We start from the raw sequence: 22,250 nt of genomic DNA on the forward strand, positions 1-22,250 counted from the left end.
TATATATATATGTATGTATGCACATATATATGTATGTATGCACATATATATGTATGTATGCACATATATATGTATGTATGCACATATATATGTATGTATGCATGCATATATGTATGTATGCATGCATATATGTATGTATGCATGCATATATGTATGTATATATGTATGCATGCATATATGTGTATATCTGTATGCATGCATATATGTGTATATCTGTATGCATGCATATATATGTATGCATATATATGTATATATATATATGTATGCATATATATGTATATATATATATATATGTATGCATAGATATGTATATATGTATGTATATAAATATATGTATATATATGTGCATATATGTATGCATATATGTGCGTATATGTGTATGCATATATGTGCGTATATGTGTATGCATATATGTGCGTATATGTGTACATATATGTGTGCGTATATGCGCATATATCTATGCATATATGTGTGCGTATATGTGCATATATCTATGCATATATGTGCGTATATGTATGCATATATGTGCGTATATGTATGCATATATGTGCGTATATGTATGCATATATGTGCGTATATGTATGCATATATGTGCGTATATGTATGCATATATGTGCGTATATGTATGCATATATGTGCGTATATGTATGCATATATGTGCATATATGTATGCATATATGTGCATATATGTATGCATATATGTGCATATATGTATGCACATATATATATATATATATATATATATATACATATATGTATATATATGTGTGTGTGTGTATACATACGTACGTATATATGTATGCATATATATATGTTATAGCTGAGTATGTGCGTGGCTGTATGCGCGCGTTTGTATGTGTGTGTGTGTATGTATATGCTTGTGCATGTATATACTTTTGTGTATGTATATATACACGCATACAAATATAGAATTCTAAATAACCTGACAGGTGTTAAACACGCCCATAATATCTCTGTCTTCGTCAGGAGCGTGTTTTATACTACAACTACTACTACTAATAGCAATATCGTAAACATTAGCAACCAGTACCGCTAGGCTTCATGCTGTCCCATTCACAGTGGAGGTGTGTGTGCACGTGTTTTGCGGAAGGGGAATTTCAGTGTTATTAAGTGCATAAGGTGACTCGGTACACTCATATAAAAAAAAAGGGAAGAAAAAACGTAGCTTAAAGGAAACTAGTGAAAAAATTTGTGGAAGTGATCTACGTACATTAAATGAGAATTGTTTGTATTTGAGTAACTGTGAATGAATGAATGATTATTGATGTTTTCACAAAATCACGTGTATCTACTACTTATAAATGCCAGTATGTGTGTGTGTGTACGTGCATATTTATTCATGTAGTCATTTATTCCAATTTTGGGACTCCAATACTTTGTTATTATCATCATCATCATCATTGTTATTAATATTAAGGCGGCGTGCTGGCAGAATCGTTACCAAGCCGGGCTAAATACTTAGCAGCGTTTCCTCTATCTTCACATTCTGAGGTCAACCCTGCCTTTCATCCTTTCGGGGTCGATAAATTAAGTACCTATTTCTTTATTACTCACAAGGGGCTAAACACAGAGGGGACAAACAAGGACAGACATGGGTATTAAGTCGATTACATCGACCCCAGTGCGTAACTGGTACTTAATTTATCGACCCCGAAAGGATGAAAGGCAAAGTCGACCTCGGCGGAATTTGAACTCACAACGTAACGCAGACGAAATACCGCTAAGCATTTCGCCCGGCGTGCTAACGTTTCTGCCAGCTCGCCGCCTTCCGATAAATTAAGTACCAGTGAAACACTGGAGTCAATGTAATCGACTTGCCCATCCCCCGAAATTGCTGGCCTTGTGACAAAATTTGAAATCATTATTATTATCGTTATTATTATTATTATTATTATTATTATTATTATTAAGGCGGTGAGCTGGCAGAATCGTTAGCACGCCAGATAAAATACTTAGCACTATCTCGTCCATCTTTATGTTCTAAGTTCAAATTCCGCCGAGGTCGACTTTACCTTTCATCCTTCGGGATCGATAAAATCGATGTACCAGTTATGCACTGGAGTCGATGTAATCGACTACCCCCTCCCACAAAATTTCAAGCCTTCTATCTTCTGCAGAAAGGATTATTATTATTATTATTATTATTATTATTATTATTATTATTATTATTATTATTATAAAGGCGACGAGGTGGCACAATCGTTAGCACGCCGGGCAAATGCTTCGCGGCATTTCGTCCATCTTTACGTTCTGAGTTCAAGTTTCGCCGAGGCCGACTTTGTCTTTCATCCTTCCGGGGTCGATAAACGTGCTAACGTTTCGACGAGCTGGCAGAAACGTTAGCACGCCGGGCGAAATGCGTATCCGTATTTCGTCTGCCGTTACGTTCTGATTCAAATTCCGCCGAGGTCGACTTTGCCTTTCATCCTCTCGGGGTCGATAAATTAAGTATCAGTTACGCACTGGGATCGATATAATCGACTTAATCCCTTTGACTGTCCTTGTTTGTCCCCTCTGTGTTTAGCCCCTTGTGGATAGTAAAGAAATAGGTATTTCGTCGGCCGTTACGTTCTGAGTTCAAATTCCGCCGAGGTCGACTTTGCCTTTCATCCTTTCGGGGTTGATAAATTAAATACCAATGAATGACCGAGATCGATGTAATCGACTCATCCCTTCCCCACAAAATTGCTGCCCTTGTGACAAAATTTGAAACCATTATTATTATTGTTGTTGTTGTTGATGTTAGTTACATTGAACCTTCTTGCACAAAGCTATATTTTCTGTGTCGCTGCTAAACATTTATCTGTAGAATAACAATAACTGATCGTTTCCGCAAGTCAGTTCTAAATTCTATTTTTCTTGTGGATATCGGCAGCTTGAGCCTTGAGCGCGCTGTAAAATTGCTTTTATAGTAAGTTGAACGAAATCTTGATATTTCGGTTGTTTCCGTACATTATCGGTTTCTGTTCTAATGTGTATATAAACACCAATACACACGTACTCACACTCGCTGATTATTGATTTCTGTGATTATCTGTCAGACACACAATATGTCCGGAAATATACACATACACAGACACACACACAAAGCAGAAGTGAACTATTGGTGAACATAGAATCATGACATATATGTGCTTGTACACATTTCCTGTTTCCTGTTATTTGGGAACCGTTTATCAAGTCGCACATATGACAACACATCTCATCGAATCCATAGAAAACCTATTATATATTCTAGTACTTTTATAACATTTATTTATAGTTATCTCACCTAACTTCTTTATCGTCCTTGATGGTTATAACTAGTAATATTCACTGTCATAGTCACTACTTCGTGCGCTTGAAACTATGATGCCAACATCACAAAAGGGAGTTACTGTGAAAACGATGAGCTACAAGCTGTTAAAAAGTGATACGATTCTTTGATGACCGGATCAGAATGCCACATCCATGAGCAACACACGTTTGCTCGATCAGACGGCATATCCATGAGTTTATAATTTGTTTCCTGTCGCCGATGTTATGCTGTATCTAATTCTAATCTCAAGCCCACAGACAGCTTCCACTTCCCTCTGTTTCTTGCGTAGCTACTATAGTATCCTCAGCTATTCTCCGGCCACCACCACTCAGGCTCGCTCGGTTTGTTTCTTCTGTTTTAGACACTTGTGTCTCCACCCCACTCCTCAACAACTACTTCGCATAGATTTTACTTCCTAGACCACTAACTCACTTCTCTGCCCATGTTTGTCACGCAACCGTCAAACTGATATCAGGGGAGGAGTTGATCTTACTAATCTCGGAAGAATTGCACTTATTTCTGGAATCCCTGTCTATCAATAGGTCAAAATAACTCTTCAAGCTGCGTTTATTCATGAATCAAGATACTTGACTCTGGAAACTGTCCATCCTTAGGTCAAGACACTTTATAGACTATGTATATAGTTTAATACGTTAAACTATTGAAACTGTATCTATCCATGAGACTAAGGTACTTAACTATCACCTATGGTAACCAACCATAAGTAAAGGTACTTAAAACGAGTCATTGCCGATCCATGGACAAAGCAACTCTGGAGACTATATCCATCCATCGGCCAGGACTCTTAGCTCTGCTTATTGTATCCATTTTTTGATTATCTTTTGATGATGATAGTTCTCTGACGTTATCGTAGTTGTTTGACGGTCAAAACACTTAAGTCTCTAGAGCATCTATCCATGGCCATGACATCCAAACCTTAAAAACAGTCTTTTTAATTTTTTTCAAGTTTGGGTTGTATCGATAGACTACTTACAGTCCCTCCGAAACTTGTGAGATTGATGCTGCTAATATTCTGCTTCAAACAATTCATAAACAATTTCTTTACTATATATTTGATACAAATGTTGGCAACCACTGAGACAAATTTCTTCGACATACAACAGTGATCAACATACAAGAACCACCGATAATAATCCGTAGTAGTTGTTTAGACCCTAGTCAGTTCTGGTTGAGTAAACTTACTGTCAAATCATAACCAGTTTATCTTAAAATGATTTGCCTAAGACAAATTACCCGAAGTTCTAGTGGTGTCTGTCTATTTTTCTTTTTAATTGATAATGTGTTATTTTAGGGAGATCTAGTTGGTATCATGTTAGTTTTATTGTTTCAAGTCATTATTATAAATATCGGAGTAGATTGGCAGAATCGATAAGATGCTTGTCTAAATATGTTGCGGTATTTAGTTAGGTCTCTTTACGTTCCGAGTTCAAATCTCGTTGAACTCGACATTTTCTTTCGTTATTTCGGGATTGATAAAATAAAATACTAGTCAAGAACTGGTGTCAATTTAATCGATTTACCCCTGTCCTAAAATTGCTGGCCTTGAACTTAAATTAGCAATTATTATTATAACCAGTACAATGACAGAATAGGTAGAGCAGTAAACAAAATGTATTACAGTTTAGTCAAGTCTTTTGATGTTCTGAGCTCGAGTAAACTTTGTTATTTATCCTCCCAGGGTCCAGCCAAGTATTGGGGTCAATTAAATTGACACCTTCCCACTTCCGACCTTGTATCAGTGTCGGAAATCCTTATTATTTGGTTTGCTTTTATAAAATCTCAGGATGGTACATTGGAGTGGTTTAAGATAAAGAAGAAACGGAACATAATCCTCCAAATTTGAAAATATGAACCATGGATGTGTGTGCGTGCGTGTGTGCATGCGCGCGTGCGTGTGTGCGTATGTGTGTAAACAAATGGGGAAGTGACCACTCGATGTAGATTGTAGTTTTTATTAGTTTACTGAAACTTTAACACCATTAGGGTAATATGTGCGCTTGCGTGTCATGAAGTTTCCGGTTCGATCCCTATGTTCAATGTCTTCGGTGTCTTTTATATCCTCTAAGTAAATCTACGCCTTGTAGTGGATATTAGGTGGATAGAAACTGTGGAAGACCGAAGTTGTTGATGCTCCGAGACAGTTTTTGCAGCGAGGATCTTTCCGCGTTTCAGTGTCCTCAAATGTATTAAGTATAACTATGCACAGCTTTATTTTTACCATTACTGCCTTAGTGTATCTCTGGTTAAAGGATATGTTATTTATCCTCAAATTATTACCGTAAATCCTCAAGTATAGTCCGCCCTTGAGTACAATACGCAGGGGATTTTTAGGGGGCTGTACCTCTGAAAAACCTAAACCTTGTGTGTAATACGCACCCCTTCTCTAACTTGAGTCAAGGAGGTCTATATAACGTCTTTGGTTTGTAAAAATGTATACGGTAACGTCCTTTATTATTATTGTATATATAACATAATGCAAACGTGTAGCTTTTTTTGTGCATTTTGTTTGCAGAAAATACAGAAATAACAGTAATAACGTTTAATAAATGTTGCTTACTGCAAGTTATGGATGTTTCTTTTATGACTTCATTGCTTTCAGGCTTAGCTTAATGTATTTTCGCGCCCGATATCACAAAATGCCTCTGAATAAACATTGCCGGACAGCAAATAGAGACTCGGACATTGCTTAGAAGATAATTTTCATTTTTAACCTTGTATATAGTACGCACTAAAGATTTTGACCCTTAAATTTGGGGGGGGGGGGCGGATTATACTCGAGGATTTACGGTAATTAAAAAAGTGTATTGTTTATAGAAGAATAAATGCTAATATTTAGCAAACAAATGGGTTATTATATTTTGAAATAGTCTAATGACTTATGGGCCGCCCTTTGTGTGTGTGTGTGTGTGTATACATACATACACACACATATATATAGGTGAAAGCATGATTGTGTAGTAAGAAGCTTGTTTCCCGGCCATATGTATCTAGGTTTCAGTTCCATTGCATGGCACCTTGATTAAGTACCTTCTACTATAGTCTAAAGCCAACCAGGCTTACAAAGAATAAGTCCTGCGGTCGATTTGTTCGACTAAAGGTTGTGCTCCAGCATGGCCACAGTCAAATGTCTGAAACAAGTAAAAGAGTAAGTGTAGTGTGATTTGAAGGAAATCTAGCTGATATTTTTAGTACATTACATGACTGTGTAGAGCAGACAAGGCACTACTAAAAAAACAAAGGTAATTTTTCGTTTGACCTGCCAATAAGAAACTCCCGCGGGTTGCATGTTGCCCATGGGTGGTATAGAGGTCAAGAGGTCACTTTCTTGACTGATTTAGAGATTTTTCGTAGGAAGTAATCCTAATACAATGTACTCTTGCATTATTTGATGTAAGATTATGCCAGCAACAATCCTAAATTCTATTTGTCGTATCATTTTTACACATATGGACCACTTATTGACAGATCATTGACCTTCCCAAATAGATTTGGAAATCACATAGACGTTTTCACACACACACACGCGCGCGCGCGCGCGCGCGCGCACGCACACATCAACTCTTCAGACTCTATCCTCTTCCTCTCTTTCCTATTTTCTTCTTCGTGATCTTGTTCTCCGTCTTCTGTTTTTCGCCTGTTTTGTTGCTCCTCTCTTTTAATCCATCCCTTTGTCTTTGCCTGCTTAACCCTCCTCCTATTCTGTTGCCTAGCCTTTCTCTTACACCTCTCTCTCTCTCTTTCTCCAACATCTCTCCATATCGCTCCTTTCTTTTCTATCCCTCCCTTCGTCATCATCTATATACTCCTCATTTTCTACAATCATCTTCATTCTATTTTCCCCCCTCTTACCTACCTGCTCTGTCCCATGTTGTTTACATCTATTTCAACAAGCGTTAGTCCTTCTCCTACCTCACCACCTCCTGTGCAGGAAGTTAATCTCCATTCTAGAAGAGTTCTACTATAAATGTCAATAGTCACTACATATCTCTGCTTTCATCTTCATCGCTTTCTTTCTTTGTTTTTCTTTTTAATCACTTTGATTGTTGTAGTAATGATATTGGTGGTATTGATGGCGGTGGTTGTGGTGATGTTGATGGTGGTTGAAGGGGTTATTTTGTTGCTATGTAACCACCAAATCTTCCTTGATCAACCAGTCTACTACTGAAGACCTTCCGATTTTGACCATCCTATCTTCGTTTTTTTTCAGCGCGAATGTATCTAGGGAACACTTCGTTCATTTTAGTTTTCTTCTTTATGTGATAGTGTTTAGTTTGAGGGAGATTTGACTAGTATTTCGAATCTAGTCGGTGTGGCTGCCAGCATCAATTCTGTTCGAATTGATTTCATATTCAGTGTAACAATACACTTTTATAGGCTAATGAATGACATGAAAATCATTTTCGCTATAAATCAATAAATTAAGAGTTATTAGCTTTTTAAAGTTTGAAAATCTTGCGTAATTTTAGTTAATCGTAAGCCACACACACACATTCATGCCTGTTTCCAAAGTAACAAGCTAAAACATGAAAACTCTTTTGTCGGTGAGATAAAACGTGTTGACAAATATATTATACGCTGTGTTCTGCTGCTTGCACCCTGGTCGAGAGATGTGTCAAAAATAACAGCTAGATAGGCCTTATATCACGCACCACCACCACCATTTTTGGTGGGGTGGAGGTTGCATAATCGTATGAATTCCCGAGTGTAGAATACAAATTTGCAAAAGTTTTCTGAGAGTTCCAAAAAATAAAAAAAATTACAAGAGGTCATATGTTGCGCATAAACCAGAAGTTGATTTATTTACGGTTTCATATTAAAATACGTCGTGGAAGCGCGTGGCTTAATGGTTAGGCTGTCAGCATCATGATCGTAAGATTGTGGTTTCGATTCCTGGACCGGGCGACGCGTTGTGTTCTTGAGCAAAACACTTCATTTCACGTTGCTCCAGTCCACTCAGCCGGCAAAAATGAGTAACGTTTTGATGGACTGGCGTCCCGTCCAGCTGGGAAACACATACGCCATAGAAACCGGGCCCATGAGCCTGGCTAGGCTTTAAAAGGGCGCATTTATTTATTATTATTATTATTATTATTATTAAATTACGTCACGCACAAAATCACAGCTTCTAAATCCTATTTTCTGACTCGGTGAAAATTATCAAACTTTAAACCTCTATTACTTTTTTTTTTCATTCTGGAAAAAAGTGAAATATCTCCTGAGATTCAAGTTGGAAAACCACCTTATTGTACTAAATTTTAAAATTTTCGATAAACTTTGAATTTTGGGAACTTTCAGCCAAACTGAAAAGATCTGAAATCAGAAAAATAAAAGGAACCTCAGGTCTTTTCTGTTTGGTTACCGGCGTCAATTTTTTTGTTTGAATTAATTTCATATTCAGTATAATGATACACTTTTATAGGCTAATTAATGGCGTGATAGTAATTTTCGTTTATAAATAAATAAAGAGTTATTAATAATTAAAATTTGAAAATTTTGGTAATTTTAGCCAATCGTAAGCCAGGCACATTCATGTCTGTTTTGATAGTAACAAGCGGACACATGAGAACTCTTTTGCCTGTTACCATAGTAACAGTTTTGAAAAATCTTTTATCTGCGAAGAAGCATGTGTTGACAAATGTTTGTTTTCTCGTTTCTTTTTGTCATTGAGCATTGAGGTGGTTATGAGGTGTGCTAAAAATAACAGTTAAATAAGTTTTTTTTTATAAATCTTTTGAATTAAAGTTTATTTGCCAACATCTCACTCCTGTTTTTCTCTTTTAAATTAACATAGACATTTATTTACGTGAAAGAAAATTACTGAAGAACTTTCTTATTCTTTCTGTTAAAAATTGTAATGTGTTTATCGCATGTAACGTGTTATTTATTGCATTTGCATGAAACACTACTGGTTGTGAGGCGTGCTAAAAATAACAGCTAAATAAGATTTATTTACATGAAAGAAAATTACTGGAGACATAACATATGTTGTCCACGAATATTGACAACACGTGCTATTTTCAAGATGTTGACGACAAAATGTGCAGTTATGCACAAAATGACAGCTTCCAAATTCTGTTTCCTGACTGGATGAAAATGATCAAACTTTAAACCTATTTACTCTTTTACTTGTTTCAGTCATTTTACTGTGGCCATGCTGGAGCACCGCCTTTAGTCGAGCAAATCGACCCCAGGACTTATTCTTTGTAAGCCTAGTACTTATTCTATTAGTCCTTTTTGCGGAACCGCTAAGTTACGGGGACGTAAACACACCAGCATCGGTTGTCAAGCGATGTTGGGGGGGACAAACACAGACACACAAACATACACATACATATATATATATATACGACGGGCTTCTTTCAGTTCCCGTCTACCAAATCCACTCACAAGTCTTTGGTCAGCCTGAGGCTATAGTAGAAGACACTTGCCCAAGGTGCCACGCAGTGGGACTCAACCTGGAACCATGTGGTTGGTAAGCAAGCCACTTACCACACAGCCACTCCTACGCCTATAATTTTTTTTTAATATTTTTCTGGAAAAAAATGAAATAACTGCAGCAATTCAGTTTGGACAAGTGTATTATTGTGCCAAATTTTAAAATTTTCATTAAACTTTAATTTTTGGAGCAACTGGCAACCAAACAGAAAAGAGCCGGAACCTCTGCTGAAGCATTCAAAAAAGCATTGGATAAAATCCTACTGATGACACCAGGCCAGCCAAGTATTCAGAGATGCACTCAGGGAAGATCAGCTGCTATAAATTCAATCATAGACCAACTTCCTGCTATAAAGTGACAACAAAAGTGATAGAAAATAAGTTAAGGTGATGCTCCAGCATGTCCACAGACCTACAACTGAAACCATTTAAAAAATAAAAGAAATAATCTAATTGACCTATAATCCAAAAGTATTTTCCCCATAAGTATCCAATTCTTTCTTAACATAGTGTATTTATAACTACATTATTTAATGCATCTTTGAAGGCGGTAAGCTGGCAGAAACGTTAGCCCACTGGGCTGCTTAGCAATATTTCGTCTGCCGCTACGTTCTGAGTTCAAATTCCGCCGAGATTGACTTTGCCTTTCGTCCTTTTGGGGTCGATTAAATAAGTACCAGTTACGCACTGGGATCGATATAATCGACTTAATCAGTTTGTCTGTCCTTGTTTGTCCCCTCTGTGTGTAGCCCCTTGTGGGCAGTAAAGAAATAAGAAATGTTAGCATGCCAGGTGAAATACTTAATGGTATTTCGTCTGTCTTTACATTCTGAGTTCAAATTCCACAAAGGTCGACTTTGCCTTTCATGCATTCAGGGTTGATAAATTAAGTACCAGTTGCATACTGGGGTCGATCTAATCGACTGGCCCCCTCCTCAAAAATTTCGGGCCTGATGCCTAGAGTAGAAAAGATTATTTAATGTGTCTCTCCCCCTTTTAAAGACAGTAGAATGTAATTTCATGACTATTTAGCTGCTATTTTAGCAGGTCAAACAACCATGTAGAGGCTCTTTTGTCATAACTTTTAACTTTCTCAGTTTTGGTCAACTAGAATTTAGAGTAAGGAATTTCCCTTTTAAGATTTCTGTGATTCATGGCAGAAGCTAAAAAGTTAAGTAGTCTGTAAACAATGCTACAGCCAAAAAGATTTAATTCTTCTAATCTGCTTATCTCTTGTCTTAATTCCTTTCATCTGCACACACATACACCCACCCACCCACCCACCCACCCACCCCCCCCACACACACACGCACACACACACACACACACACACACAAGACCGATATTTTAGTTTTGTCTAGTACCATATCATCTACAAATTCTCCTCATGCCAATTTGCTGTCCAGAGAAATATAACCAAAATACCAATACAACTGACAAAAATAATAAACAAATAAACATTCAAGTTTGAGGAGAGACGGTATGCTCTCCATACAGTTTAAAGCAAAGAGGTTAGAGGATAGCACCCACTTCATTCCCTAGAACCTATTCTACAAAGAATACAACATTGCATGCCTAATTTTCAACATTGTGATTGTTATTGTAAAAAATTATTCAAATCCAGTCATCAAAATGTGGTTCGTTGGTGTGTGTATGTTATATTCTATATATATATCTCCATATACATGTAGATTGGTTGGTTTCTCTAGTCATGCTTTATGTCCTGTCATCATCATCATCATCATTTAACATCCGTTTTCCAAGCTGGTATGGGTTGGATGGTTTGACAGGAGCTGACCAGCATGTCCATTTTGGCATGGTTTCTATGAATGCTCTCCCTAACGCCAACCACTTTACAGAGTATATTGGGTGCTTTTACACAGCACTAGCATGGGTACAATTACGTGGCACCAGTACTGGTGCTTTTTATGTGGAACTAGTGTCTACAAGCCTCCAAGATTAGGAACGCTCAGCTGGAGAGAGATGCAGGGGATAAGCCTGTGTGCAAGGACAACCATGCTTTTACTTAGCTTGACAAGTCTTTTCGAGCACAGCAAACTGCCAGGAGTCTCGATCTCTGTCATCCCTTCTGTGAGTCCCAACATCTGTAGATCCTTTCTCACTACTTCATCCCATATCTTCTTGGTCTATTCCTTCCACATGCTCCCTCTACAATTAGGGATCAGCACCTCTTGATGCAATTGTCTTCATTCATATGCATTACATGGTCATACCAGCACAGTCTTCTCTCTTGAACACTACATCTAATGCCTTGTATAGCCAGATTTTCTCTCAAATCACTTATCTTAAAAATCCCTTAAACTGTCATATATGCACATATAAATAAATGTGCATGTGTGTATACATACACACACAGATGGAGAGAAAGAGAGAGAGAGAGAGAGAGAGAATTAATGAAAGAAGTTAAATTTGGAAGAAGAACATTGAAATTCTCAAACAGTAGTAGGCACGATGGTAAAGATAAGAAAAGTTATTTGGTCATTGGACACCAAATACATGGCACACATTTAAACATACATATTCACACACATGCACACATAAAGGCATTACCTCAGTTTAAGTAGAATAACCATGACAAGCAGTTGGTAGGAAGAGGTAGAGAACAAGTAAGTTCATATAGTCGTGTGTGTGTGTGTAGACCAGTATACCAAATTATATCAATACATTTTAACCCTTTCATTACCAACTTGGCTGAAAGCAGCTCTGAGTACAAATGTCTTGTTTTCATAAGTTTTGAATTAAAATCTTCCACCAAACCATAGTCACAATTTATGTTCCTAACACTAGATGAATGATATCTAAGTTATTTTACTAAATTCTTTGTTATATTTAAAGTAATTGAAAGTAACACAGAGCATCACAAAATAAATACAGTAGCGAAAGGGTTAACATGCTGAGTTAATTTACATTTCTGATATCTCTTAGTTTTCTCCCTTCCTGTCTGCCACTTCGGCATGGGTGAATCTTAGCTGAGATTGTATCCTGCATTATTGTTGTGTTTTAGCCACCATTCAAAGACTATATAGTGATTCTTCACATTCATAAAACACTCAGAAAATACTACACAATTTTTTTTAAAAATTGACTCACTGATCTGGAAGTCAATTGGAACATCCTGGGGAGGAGCATCTCAAACAATACCAAGATCATGTTCATTAGTTTATTACAACTGCATAGCTGAATATTGTACCTCACCCCAGCTTGGTTATAAGGTGCCAATACAAACAACATCTACACCCAGCTAAATGAAATAATGTAGATGACATCTAATCCCATTAAATCTTCACTTTTGAAATGGTTGTCTATAATGGATTCGACTACTCAAAAAGCACACCATCATATTAGAAACACATACTGAATCAAATAATCAATATCGTGTCCATTATTTCAAGATTAAAATCAAGAAACTTTATCAATAAATCAGTAAAAATAAAATTCAACACTATAGAAGCCTGGAGAGGTGATCTGAGGGAGCACCTTCCATGCAATGGTGACACGGTTGAACTACCCACCTATTGTGTAGTCTTTCATTTAACCAGAATGCTGTAGATTTTTGCAGACAGGTTGAACCCAGGACACAGCAGAACAGTGGCTAACCTGAATTGATGAGGATATCGTAAATCCTCCATATGCCTAGCATATCATGTATCTTCACAACATATAGTCTACTTTATGTTGTAGTGTTCAACCACATTCATCTTGTTGGTGTGGGGTAGCAAAAATGGACTGACCTATGATGCAATCAAGGTTTATTGATTAGATTCTGAACATAAATTTGAAGATATATGAGAACTGTATGAAACAATAACAAGGGACCCTGATGAGGTTCCAGAAGTAAACTGAAATAGGAGCTCGTAAATACTGTAAATACTCAAATAATAAATAAACACTTATAGATCTTGGAGGGATGACACTAGAAATTTATACCAGACGGATTTGAACTCAGCATAAAGAAAACTTCTCACCAGCCTATTCTCACCGGAAATAACTCCTCCTCCTCTCTCTCTCTCTCTCTCTCTTTCAGCTAACATACCATCTTAAGAAAACATAAATAATGTAAACCATAATGCTCTATTTTCTTGAAGCTAGTTAGTTCAACAACACAATATTTTTTATGATTCTTTAAAGTCTGGAATTTCATAGCTACAAGAGTTTTAGTTGTCTTTAAATTCCATTCTTTACCCAGACAGTTCCTTTTATTTGATTAGCTTTGTCTGTCTGCAGATAAAATACCCACCAAACACTATAGTCTTTTCTTATTTTTGTGTGTGTATAATAAACAAAAGAAAGCCAGCTGTGCTTAACTTCATATTTAGCAGGATGAGGGACCCCCACTTTCTTTCATTTTTTTTTAAAGAACTTTTTGTTTGCTATTTTAAAGACAGTATACAATTTGGGTTTTAATTTTTCCTTTTTTGCTTTTTATTTTATTTTTGTTTCTATGTTTACCAAAACAGAAGCTTAAATTTCTGACTAGTATTTTCTTTTGTTTATTATTTTCTTTTGTTGTTTTTTTTACAATTATTTTTAGTTTTCCCTAAATAAACTTAACATTAATCCTCTCTCATTTCAAAAGGGAGAAAATATGCATGTGTATGTATGTGTGAGCTTATGTGCATTTCTATGCAAGTATGAGTAAGTCTCATAGTATGTGCTTGTGTATGTGTTTATCCGTGGGTTGGAGAGGTACAGACAGAGAAGCAGGCCAAGTGGTTAAAAAATTTCTTTTGCAATCATGAGGTTCCAGGTTTGATCCCTCTACTTGGAATTTTGCTCAAGTGTATTTTGCCTCCTCGGCAAAAACTAATGAAACAGGGTGGAAGCCTGGACAGTGGATTGTACTTGTAATTCAAAGTGTTTATTTTGTCCTATTCTGACTCAGTTATTAATTCATAGTGCAACACATAATATTGTTGAATAATTTGAACAGCAATGTATTATATACATTTCAATAAACAAACATTGTTGGGAAAAGTAAACAAACTGGTTACACTGCAGGTTTAGTCTTCTGTAGATAAGAAAAAGTGAGATCAATTTTACTAGTTTCAAGCATTCTTACATCAACATCAATGAAAGCCTTTTTTTTTTCATAGTTAAATAGCTTATAACTATTTATAGTGTATACAAACTAGAATTCAGCTAAATTGGTCAAGTTAATTTGCATAACACAGTTTTGGATAATTTGAAATATACTTTCTTATAATCCATATTCAAAGTCCTAATTTATATACACTATTAATAGGTATCTTTCTAAAGATTGTAAATGAGTATTCTTTTACTGTTGAAGTTTTGTGAAGACATAAATTGGTGTTACTTCTGCTCACAGAAATTAAAACACAAGGTTTAATTGTTAATTAAAAAAGATATACCTAACATTTGAAGATGTGTGTGCAAATATGTGTGCACACATACACCTAATTTATCCATGTTCAGTATAGACACCTAATATTCATTTGTGTTAATATTAAGCATCCCTAATATTAATTGGTAAAGCAAAAAGCGAAATATTATATAAAAACTCTATTGACAGTTGTCAATAGCAGTTTATTCCTGTCTCAACCTGGCCTCACTCTCAGCGTTATTCATGGCATGTAAATAAGCTTGCAGAATTATAATAAATAGAAGAGAGAGAACTGAATCCTGATAAACACCTACCTGCATACTAAATTCCTTACTGAACTCATTGCCAATTCTTACTTTGCCAAATGCATCTTTGTACATCGCTTGCAATTACCTCACAAGCCCTCACACGCCATTCATTTTGACGTTGGTGGTCTTTAGTTTTCCTAAAAACCACCAGTCAAAAGATTGTGGCACACACACATAAAAACATGTATGTTATTATAGCCAACAAACACATAACTTCAAAGGTGCTGTTAAATTTTCATTATAAATTAATTGAAATGCTTTACTTAACTGTACTTAGTAATGTTTTGAGTGATCCTTCATATCAGACTATTTCATATATAGCTGCAAGTAAAAATAAACACATACACTTGTTTTTATTCAGTCAGGCAAACTAAAGCAAGCACTTATGACCTTGGGCTCATATAAGTTGCTACAGTAAGATCTGATCATATATGTGATTCAGCATTTTAACATAATTACCAATGATGTTTGAAAATTTTCCTAATTAAGTACAAGTGCACAGGCATGGATGTGTGGTTAAAAAAGTTTTGTTCCCTACTCATGTTGTTTTGAGTTCAGTTTCGCTGCATGATGCCTTGAACTAGTGTTTTTTACTATTGCTGACCTAAGCCCTTTGAGAGAATTTGGTAGGTGGAAACTAGAAGCAGTTTATAGCATATATACATGTTGATGTATTTGTTTGTTTACATTTGTGCTCAGTTTTGTTATCACTTCTCCTCTTTTACTTACTTCAGTCATTTGACTGTGGCCATGCTGGAACACCACCTTTAGTAGAGCAAATCGACTCCAGGACTTATTCTTTGTAAGCCTAGTACTTATTCTATCGGTCTCTTTTGCCGAACCACTAACTTACTCTAAGTTACAGGAACGTAAACACACCATCTGTTGTCAAGCAATGTCGGGAGGACAAAAACAGACACACAAATATATACACACACATATATATATATATACATATATACGACAGGCTTCTTTCTGTTTCCGTCTACCAAATCCACTCACAAGGCTTTGGTTGGCCTGATGCTATAGTAGAAGACACTTGCCCAAGGTGCCACGCAATGGGACTGAACCCAGAACCATGTGGTTTATAAGCAAGCTACTTACCACACAGCCACTCCTATGCCTCCTGTTAAATTGTTTACTTCGTACCTTCAAACATATCTGAGATATGTTTGAGATGCCCCACTTGAAAGTCAAGCTAGATAGAGTTAGTGACAGCTGTTAAATAATGCCTCAATAATATATTCATCTAACCCATATTAGTATTGGAAAATAGAAATTAAACAAATAAATTACATATCTCATTAACTAATGGCTTTCTTTCTAATTATAAGGATGCAATTCTTATTGATTAAACATTTTTTTTGGCTAATTACACATTCAGTCTGTTGACCAACGCAACTATATTTATTGTAATGTCTAATTACAGCCTGTTTTTTCTCATCTTAGTTGTTAATTATGATGGATATTGACACACAAATCCGTGCATGTTTGATCACATCAGTAAAAGGTTTGCTTCACAATCTCATGGTTCCTGGTTCAATTACACTATAAAGAACCTTGAACAAGTTTCTTTTATCATATCCCTGGGTTGATCCTTCAAGATTGAAAGTGGTTATGAGGAAATTGTAGAGAAGCCTATCAGATGGACTGTATCTATCCTCTCTTCTCGTAGCAAACTTAATAAGCTGCTTAGTTTAACATCAATGCTGAACCAGTAGGTAACCTTGGCAAAGTTCACTTCGTTGCAGTCAGGTTACTGATTTGATAATAACACACCTGTTTATCCCTCTTACCTGTTTCAGAGATCTTTCACAAAAGTCATGAGAACTGCCTCTTTCTCCCCATCTCACATACTCATAAAAAAACAAGGTTTGATAACATATCATTAAGGGCATTTGTATTATTATTGTTGTTGCTGTTAAGGTAACAAAAAACAGAATTGTTAGAGCATCAGAAAAACTGCTCAGTAGCATTTTGTCCATCATTACATTCTGAATTCAAATTTCACCAAGGTTAGCTTTGCTTTTCATACTTTCAAGTTTGATAAAATAAGTATGAGTTGAGCATTGTTTCCGTCTACCAAATCCTCTCACAAGGCTTTGGTCGGCCCGAGGCTATAGTAGAAGACACTTGCCCAAGGAGCCACGCAGTGGGACTGAACCCAGAACCATGTGGCTGGTAAGTAAGCTACTTACCACACACCCACAATAAATTTTGTTGGTCAGTACTGACCATGGGTTAAACAACAAAACAATATCATCATTACTATTACATTTTCCAACCACCACCATCGCCACCACATATACTTCAACCACTTAAATCAAGGATTGCAGGAAATGTTGTCTTCACATACACACACTCTCTCTTTCTCTCTCACACACTCCTCTCTCTCTCTTTCTCACACGCACACACACACACACTCCTCTCTCTCTCTTTCTCACACGCACACACACACTCCTCTCTCTCTCTCACACACACACACAGTCCTTCTCTCTCTCACACACACAACACTCCTCTCTCTCACACACAACACTCCTCTCTCTCTCACACAACACTCCTCTCTCTCACACACAACACTCCTCTCTCTCACACACACACTCCTCTCTCTCTCTCTCTCACACACACACACACTCCTCTCTCTCTCTCTCTCTCACACACACACACACACACTCCTCTCTCTCTCTCTCTCACAGACACACACTCTTCTCTCTCTCTCTCTCACAGACACACACTCCTCTCTCTCTCTCTCATACACACACTCCTTCTCTTTCTCTATCTCTCTCGCACACACACAGTCCTTCTCTCTCACTCTCTCTCTCTCTCTCTCATGCATTTTTTTTTTACTTCATCAATCCCCATTGTTTACAAAGAAGATCTGGGAAAATCAGTGCCAATTTATCGAACCCCTTCTCTTCCAGCCAATACTCACAACTACCACTTTTCTACTTTCTGCTACTATCTCTACTACACTGGCTTTGCAAAGTTTTCTTATAAGCTCTCTTCATTAATTGAAACACTTATAATTGATAAGCATTCTGTTTAATAACTATAATTTTTCGCCAGGAAATAACTGATTGGAGAAGAAAGCCAAGTTTTTTGTTAATTCAGGTATACATACAGTTTTTGTTTTGTTTTATACTTTCTTTTGTTACATAATTTAAACATGTTGGTTCAATTTGTCTCATAAAACCATGGATTCTGCACCTGAAAAGTTTTCTTTTGGTATGTGTTAACAGAGTAGCATTGGTTGTGGTTGTAGTGGTCCACACAACATTGATAGTCCTTGATAGAGTGACTTCACTTGAAGGTACTGTCTGTTGAGGTTGTCTGGGCGCTGTTTTTTCCATAAATCTACTTTTCCTCATGTAACAAGACTCAACTTCTCCACTTCGCTTTCTGAGCAATTATCTAGTTTTAAACACTTGCTTAGAATGGTCATTTGCAATGTCCTCATTTCTGTCAGTGCCCATATCCAGTGGCTTCAAAATGAAGGTACTGTTACCCTTTTAATCACTTGCTAGAAGCCAGTTCCCCATTTTGCAAGATTTTCAAAATTCTTCCATCTGATTACCCAGTGAATGAGAACATTACTGATGAAGCTTGATAAAGAGGCTGGGTATCAGGAAGCAAGTCAAGATGGTATTGTTGATTACTTGATCAGTTTCAAAGATGGCCCATGATGCATTTTGTTGCATAGTTTAAACAACAACAATAATAGTCCTTTCTACTATAAGCACAATTTCCACCTTCAGCTCTTCTTCTCTACCACTATGGGGTCCTCTATGCAGTTATATGACTTGCAAAGTTCAATATGTAGAGCTTACTGTCTTTAAAAAAAGATAAAGGAATGAGGCACAAGGCCTGACATTTTCATGGAAGGGCCTAGTCAATTATATTGACCCTGAAAGGTTAAAAAGGAGAAGTCAACCTTGGTGGAATTTGAACTCAGAATGTACAGATACTGATTCTAACAGCTCACCCCCTTGACAATGATGAAAATAATAATCCTTTCTTATTTTGGCACATGGCCAGCAATTTTGGTGGGCGGGGAAGTCAGTTACATCAATCCCAGTGCACCAACTGGTACTTATTTTATCAACCCCGAAAGAATGAAAGACAAAGTCAACCTTGATGGAATTTGAATTCAGAATGTAAAGTCAGAAAAAATGCTGATAAGCATTTTGTCCAGCACAGTAATAATTCTGCCTACTTGCTACCTTAACAGTAATAATAATAATAATAATAATAGTAATAATAATAATAACTATAATAATCCTTTCTGAAGGATTTCACAAGGCCTGAAATTTGGGGGAGGAGACTAGTTGATTACATCAACCCCAGTGTTTCACTGGTACCTTATTTATCGACCCCAAAAGGATGAAAGGCAAAGTCAACCTCAGCAGCATTTGAACTCAGAACGTAGCAACAGGTGAAATACCACTAAGCATGTTGTTCAGCATGCTAACAATTCTGCCAGCTCACCACCTTCATAATATTAATAACAGTAATAGTAGTAGTAATTAATTAATTAATCACTTAATTAAAAATTCTATACACTAGGCAGTAGTTTTTGTGACTAGTACTTATTTAATAAATCCCTTAAAGAGGAATGGTAAAGTTGACCTTTGTGGGATTTCAACCAGAATGTGAAGGATATAAACACTGTCAAGCATCTCATCCTACACTGTACAGATTCTGGCAACCAGCATCCATTACATTAACAGAAGTTTACAAAGTTATTAGGGAAAAAAAGATATAGCTGTCTAAATTGACTCTAATACAATATTTGTAGGGATTTTTTTTTTGTTTGTTTTATCAGCCCTGGATGAATAACAGGCATTGTCAACATCTGCAGGATTTGAACACAGTATAAAAATGACATAAACAGAGCTGGAGTATTTACTCCATTGCTCTACTGTTCATGCTACCACTTGACAAACCTACAAAATACTTAGCTATATATCCCTCAGCTCAATCCCCCTTAAAATTTATATTGACTTTCATCCTTCCCAGGTCAATTAAATGTGTACCAATTGAGTCCTGAAGGTAAATTAAATTGTTTACATTGTTCTTATTGATTAAGTAACTTTTGTCTAAGTAATTATTGTTAGATCTACAAATCAATGTTATTATGAACATCTGCTTTTATAATCTATGTTCTTCCGTGATCAATTTTACCATTCTTTTGATAAGTGGTTAGCTAAATAATAAGTACTATTCAATTAAATCAACACCCCCTGCTCTTTAAAAATTTTGGCCAAGTGCCAATGTTAAAAACCATTATTATAACATCTAATATAATTTGCGTACTTTTTGTTAAGATGTATATCCAGTAACATCTAAAGGCATAGGCACACTGGTTAGTTGGCCAGGGGTTTCACAGGTACAAGGGTTCAGATCTGATCTATGCAGGCTATGGCACACTGTCAATAAATAAATAAATATAGGGCCCTGCGAACTGATTTACCTGGGAGTCTATAAAGCTAAGATGGTCCAGTGTTTAACATTTAACACATCCTAAATGCTATTTTGTTTATGTATTCAATAATTCATATTAAAATTTGGGGCTTCCCCATTCTTTATTTTGTGAAAAATAACTGCAAGAATTTCTTTCTAAGTTAAATATGGAGCATATCTTGGTATATTTCTATTGTCTAACTGTTACAATGTAGCTGATATACACAAATATTCATTCTAAGATTTTTTTTTGTCATTTATTATATATTAAGTCATAAATAAATAATGGTGCTTGTCAGGTGGAAGCTGATCACATTCCTAGAAGATAATAACTTGTGCTCCATGACATCAAGCATGGCTTCCACTCAGGAAGAAGCTGCCTTACACAACTTCTGCAGCATTATGGCGGGGTGTTATATATCTTAAACATGGATTGATAAGGTTGATCATGGAATGATATGACACAAACTACAGGGACTCAGCATCTTCAGAAAACTGGGAAAGTGCTTACATGACTTCCTAAAAGACAGAAGCCAGGTTGTGGCTTCTGAGGAGACAGTGATAGTAAGTTGAGTGGCTTAAGGAACTGTCTTGGAACTGCTTCTGCTTATGGTGGCTCTCTTGGACATGACATTAGTTACACTACACTGACAGCCACACTTACTAATTATGCCAACTATACAAAAGCAGTACTAGCAGTTAATGAACATTTTGGTGTAAATCTTCTGCAGAATGACTTAGATGCCATATATAAATGTGCTGAAGAAAATATGCAGGAAAATTCCAAGCCCTCACCTATCAGCCAGCTTTGGACCAAAAGGAACAGCAATCCCAGAGTGAAACACAGTGCATGATCTGGGGTTTGGTTTGAGCAATGATACCTCTTTTCATGTACATATCACTAAGATGGTGGCAATGTGTAGGTGAATGGATGGATGGATTCTGAGAACTCTCAGAACAAGGGACCAGAAAACTATGTTGATTCCATGGAGAACATTTGTCCTCAGCTGTCTAGACTACTGCATTCAACTAAAGACATTTCCACAATGTAAAATTAATAGCACAACTTGAGGCAGTTCATCAGATCTAGACTGTGAAGATTTCATCAATAGAATGGCTGAGTTACAAGGAGAGACTGACAGAATTATGACTCTACTTCTTGGGAGTGAAGGCAGGAGAGAACACACATATGCAAGAATGCACACTCACATACAAATACATATGCACATACATAAACACATAACACACTCTCCTTTTCTTTATCCCTCCCTTTCTCATGTATACGACCATGCAACTACATATATATTAACCAGCCAACAGACACATATGATGACAAACTCAGAGT

At 36.5% G+C, this 22,250-nt stretch overlaps 1 protein-coding gene across 3 annotated transcripts in view; it reads left to right on the forward strand.

Annotated features, from left to right (window-relative positions):
• LOC115216330 (hydroxysteroid 11-beta-dehydrogenase 1-like protein) overlaps positions 1–22,250 on the forward strand; it is a 187,044-nt gene that overhangs the window by 106,322 nt on the left and 58,472 nt on the right. For 2 of the 3 annotated variants that reach the window (XR_005000986.1, XM_029785552.2), the window contains exon 1: positions 18,288–18,556. The exons of the other annotated variant lie outside the window; for it this stretch is intronic. The gene's annotated coding sequence lies outside the window, so the exon portion shown is untranslated. Of the gene's footprint in view, positions 1–18,287; positions 18,557–22,250 lie in introns of those variants that run through there. 3 annotated transcript variants of the gene reach the window in all.

This window comes from Octopus sinensis, linkage group LG10, assembly GCF_006345805.1.
Source record: "Octopus sinensis linkage group LG10, ASM634580v1, whole genome shotgun sequence".
Lineage (NCBI taxonomy): Eukaryota > Metazoa > Mollusca > Cephalopoda > Octopoda > Octopodidae > Octopus > Octopus sinensis.